The sequence below is a fragment of the Zalophus californianus genome, chromosome 7 (genome assembly GCF_009762305.2).
Source record: "Zalophus californianus isolate mZalCal1 chromosome 7, mZalCal1.pri.v2, whole genome shotgun sequence".
NCBI lineage: Eukaryota > Metazoa > Chordata > Mammalia > Carnivora > Otariidae > Zalophus > Zalophus californianus.
In genome coordinates this window covers 35263565-35269200 of record NC_045601.1, presented here as the reverse complement: position 1 = coordinate 35269200, position 5636 = coordinate 35263565, and positions in this window count along the sequence as shown.

Below are 5636 nucleotides of genomic sequence, written 5' to 3'. Positions count from 1 at the left end.
TTAAAAAATCATTCACCATGATCAAGTGGGATTTATTCCTTGGATGCAAGGGTGGTTCAATATTTGCAAATCAATTAATGTAATACATCACATGAACAAGAGAAATGATAAAAATGATATGATCATCTCAATTGATGCAGAAACAGCATTTGACAAAGTACAACATCCATTCACGGTAACAACTCTCAGCGAGGTAGGTTTAGAGGGAACATACCTCAATATAATAAAGGCCATATATGAAAAACACTTAGCTAACATCATAATGGTGAAAAACTGAAAACTTTTAAGATCAAGAACAAGATAAGGATGTTCACTTTCACCATTTTTATTAGTATGGGATGTCCTTGCCACAGCAGTCAGACAAGAAAAAGAAATAAAAGGCATCCAAATTGGTAAGGAAGAAGTAAAACTTTTACTATTTTCAGATGCCATGATACTATAAATAGAAAACTCTAAAGATTCCACCAAAAAACTACTAGAACTGTAAATGAATTCGGTAGAGTTGCAGGATACAAAATTAATATTCATAAACCTGTTGTATATATATACACTAATAATGAAGTAGCAGAAAGAGAAATTAAGAAAGCAATCCCATTTAAAATTGCATCAAAAAGAATAAAATGCTTAGGAATAAATCAGACCAAGAAGGTGAATGAATTTTATTCCAAAAACTAAAATACTCATGAAAGAAATTGAAGATGACCCCCCAAATGGAAAGAAATCCTGTGCTAATGGACTAGAAGTGCCAATATTGTTAAAGTGTTCATATTCCAAAGCAATCTACAGATTTAATGCTATTCCCATCAAAATACCAACAATTTTCACAAAACTAGAACAAAAAATCCTAAAATTTGTATGGAATCACAAAAGACCCCAAATACCCAAAGCCAACTTGAAAGAGAAGAACAAAGCTGAGGTATTGCAATTTCAGATGTCAAGATATACTACAAAGCTGCAGTAATCAAAACAGCATGGTACTGACACAAAAATACACATATCAATAGAACAGAATAGAATCCAGAAATAAACCCACATGTTTATGGTCAATCTATGACAAAAGAGGCAAGAATATACAATGAGATAAAGACTGTCTCTTCAACAAAGGGTGTTGGGAAAACTGGGTACCTACATGCCAAAGAATAAAACCGGACCTCTTTCTTACACCATACACAAAAATAAACTCAAAATGGATTAAAACTTTAATATGAGACTTGAAGCCATAAAACTCCTAGAAGAAAGCATAGGCAGCCTGTGGCTTGTCTTTTTCTTTTCTTAAGAATGTCTTTTAAAGCCATGGCTATATAAATATGTGTATCCATAAGCCATATATGGAGGGATTATTTGGCCTTTTTGGTTTTGTTAAAGTAGAATCTGAGTCTATGTCCATTTTAGCATATCGATTATCTCACTCAACATTACCTTACAGAAACTCTTCTACTGGTTCTAATTCTTTATTTTTAATGACTGTATACTATTCCATGGTATGCATTCCTCTGTTGATGAGTTTTCAATTTATTTTTTTCTCCACAATAGGTTTATTTTTTCTCTCCACAATAGCCAGTGAAGCAACAACCATACCCATATCCATATATGTATATTCTAAGAATTGGTGCCTTTCTTTCTTTAGCTTGGAGATCAGGAGTTCAAGATTTGGCTCAAAGACTGTGAATACTTTTTATTTTGATAGCTATTGCTGGAATGATTTCTGGAAAGGATATGATAACTCACTCCTCTACTAAATGTGTGAGCATCCTTTCTCTCTTATTCACACGAGTCAGCAAGATGTCCATTTAAAAATGTTTGCCAGCGAGGAAAGTAAAATGTGCCTGGACTTTTGAATTTCTATGATGACTATGAAATTTGGGCATTTTCCATGTTTGCTGCTTGACTGGATTTGCTCATCTATTAACTTCCATTTAAACCTTCATACATATTTCCATTGGTTGTTTGCTTTATTCTTTTCAGAATAAAACTGTATTTGGATATTACACATACTATCTTTCACCATCTGAATTACAAATATCTCTTCCAGTCGTATTGTTTGACTATTGGTTTTGTTTTTGGTATTCCTTGCTGTAAGAATTTTTAAATTTTATAGCTCTTGGTCTTGCTGAAGAAAATCTTCATCTCTAGACTCAATGTAGTTTCTTAAAATACTTGTATTGTCTTTTTAATATATTTTAAAATCCTTTTCTAATATTTTAAGGTAGGTACTAAGTTCCTTTATTTGTGCATTTCTCCTTTAATAATAAAGTAGTACCATGGAAGGAGTGATATCCCCCTAGCAGATGCTTATAGCATGGATCTTGGTTTCTGAAAACCACTGACTTCTGGAAGGAAACCAAAGCACCTTGGAGAAATGGCTGATTATAGATTGTGGCCAGGAAAATACAATCAAGTCCTGATTATAGTGTGCTGAAGTTAAGTGAGAAGTTGTTCAGAGACTAATTGGCTCATATCAAAAGACAGGAATCACATTGAAAGGTTTCCCACTGATCTAATTTGAAAAAAACTTGAACGTTAAAAATAGAGAACAAATAGCGATGATTGTAAATGCTTATAAAATATTTGAACAAAAAAACTTCCAGGAGTCAATAGATGTATTCCAGAAAAGAAAGAAGAGACACAGAAAGAGAAATTAATGTAGGAAAAAAAAGATAGATTTAAAAAGCACCAATATAATATCTGATTTAGGCAGGAAGATCAAGGGAAGCGAAAACCTGTGGCCCATAGATTGTTGGGGAGGATGATAGTTTCTCAGTGATAAAGTATCACTCCACAGGTTTCTTACTAATTGTGAAGGGAAAAATGTACCGTTATTATGGAAAGATCTGGCTGTCATGACCCCATCCAAGTAGACAGTCTTATCATTTGCTAATAATAGGACCACCTGACAGTTTGGGTCTCTTCTGCTATGCAATGTAAAGTATATAAATCATTACCAATAAAGTAGTCTTGACAAAAGTGTTTATTCTGAATAAAGTATGTCCTTAACTTGTAGTTTAGAAGTATTGGAATTAGAGAAACAAGGTAAATGACATCATTTTGAAATAATCAGACAAATCCATAATTTGGGACATTCTCAAAGCCAACTGCCTGGATTTTGTAAGAAAGTCAAAGTCAAGAGAAAAGAAAAATTGCTCTCTAAAAGAGTAGGAGGAAGGGGGCGCCTGGGTGGCTCAGTCGTTAAGTGTCTGCCTTTGGCTCAGGTCATGATCCCAGGGTCCTGGGATCGAGCCCCCTGCTTAGTGGGAAGCCTGCTTCTCCCTCTCCTACTCCCCCTGCTTGTGTGCCCTCTCTTCTTGTGTCTCTCTCTGTCAAATAAATAAATAAATAAATAAAACCTTTAAAAAAGAAAAAGAGTAGGAGAATGCTCTGGATTAAAAGTGATCTCAGAGACATAAGAATCTTTCTTGCAATATATGACTTTGTAAATGGATACTGGAGTTTAAAAAAACTTTAAAAATCTTTTTAGTGTAATTGGGGAAATCTGAGTAACAACTGAATGAGATGACATTGAAATTACTAGTTTTTTCAGTTGTGATAGTAGAAGCATGTCCTTATGAGGATATGTGAGCTGAAATTTTTTAAACTTGGGTTTTACAAAATGTACAAAAATGTGGGTTTTAATTGCTGCCGAAGTCTTCATATAGAATGAAAATCTTTTTTTTTAAAGATTTTATTTTTATTTATTTATTTGACAGAGAGAGCAAGAGAGGGAACACAAGCAGGGAGAGTTGGAGAGGGAGAAGCAGGCTTCCCGCGGAGCAGGGAGCCCAATGCAGGGCTCGATCCCAGGACCCCGGGATCATGACATGAGCCGAAGGCAGATGCTTAGTGACTGAGCCACCCAGGTGCCGCTAGAATGAAAATCTTTTAAGTACTACCTACTGGTCTTCATTCTGCCACCTGGTGCTCAACAAGAAAATACCAACAAAATAATTAAAACATATCATATAAGAGAGAATTACAAAAATTGGGTATCCTGATACTATTATATTAATCATATGCCGCTGTGGCACACACCATTTCAAATGCATGAGTCTTTCTAACAGCTATGTCTAGGTAGAAGTCAGGAATGTCAACTGTTTCCAACACTTAGATGTCATTAGGTTGCAGTCAAATAAAGATTTGTTTGGTAGTCTGCAAAAATAATTTATTTAAAAATGTTTCTTGAAGTGTGTGTATATACACACAGACAGGATATATTTTATATAAGTATATATATTATGTAATATATATCACATTATTATAAAAATATGGTCTGAAAATGTACTTGAATTTGTTTTAAAATATTCTTTGCCATTTTATACTTGATAGGCATTGCAGGAATTTCAAGGACATAACAAAAATAATGCATATTATCTTGAGTAACTCTCTCCACTTCTTATGCTATCTTCCCTTTGGCAAAAAGAATGATCTGATGGCGAGTGGCGAGTGTGGAATACCATTGCTCCATATTGCTGGGTGTTAAAAGTCACTCACCCATGTGGACTCTATCTCTGCAACACACACGTGTTTGAAGTATCCTGCTTCAGCTATCTGGGTAGGATTGTCTGTTCCCATAGACTTAAATTATACTTTGGAGGGGTGTTTCAAAGTCTGCACTTAGGCGGGAGTACCAGGAAGCCCACAGAGTTATAGGTTTAAAACGAATCCTCCCGTCTAGCATTGTTAATAGCAGTGCTGGTATTTTGATATCCATCTCTTTGATACCTGCTTCTATTTCTGAATTGGTTAGCACTTGAAGAGTGAGAGAGAAAATTTAATTTAGTGCCCACACCACAATTTCCAACACTTAGTAGTGCATAGATATTATGTATTTTAAGCATATATGATCGTAGCCAAAGGGAAGCCAGAATAGTGCTATTTACTTGAATTTTAATTTGACTCCAGAATTTATTTTAGACCCTTTGGTCCAATGCTAATTTAGATCACTTTCAATAGACATTATTTTCTTCCCTTCCTGCTTTACAATCCTAAATAATAAAAGATATTAAAGTCCATATTTATTCTACAATCATGATTTTTTAGCTTCATGAGGGCTTGAAAGACTAATAAATGGTAGTGATATGGTGGTTTTAGAAGCAGTTGCATCAGAGCTTGGTTTTAAATCCCAGCTCTGCCTTACAGCAACTGTGTGAACAGGTTAAGTTTACTTCATCACTATATCTCAGTTTCCTTATATGTAAAATAAGAATAGTAATAGTATGTACCTCATAGAGTAGTTGGAAAGATTAAATGAGCTAAGACACGTACAGTGCTTACTGTGGTAAGTGCCATATAATCCTCAAAAATTTAGCACCTGTTATGCATACTTATTTGATAAGTAGATGAAGAATTGGTTAGGAAAGCTGGGAATTCATTCTTGCCATAGTTACAGTGAATGATGGTCCATTTTCAAAGGCTGTGAAGAAAGCTGAGGATAGACTTATTCTAAAATAAGAACAGACAACAGTCATGATCTTTATCCTAGAAAATTGAAAACAAGTAGAACAACACTCCATGAAAGCTAAAGAAATCAAAATATCAAGGACAGATTTTTGTGAAGAAGGAAAGAAAGAAAAGAGGTAAATCATCAGTTATGGGGAGGAGGGTGAAGCTCAAAAGAAGAAATCTCCAAAAAAGTAATTAAG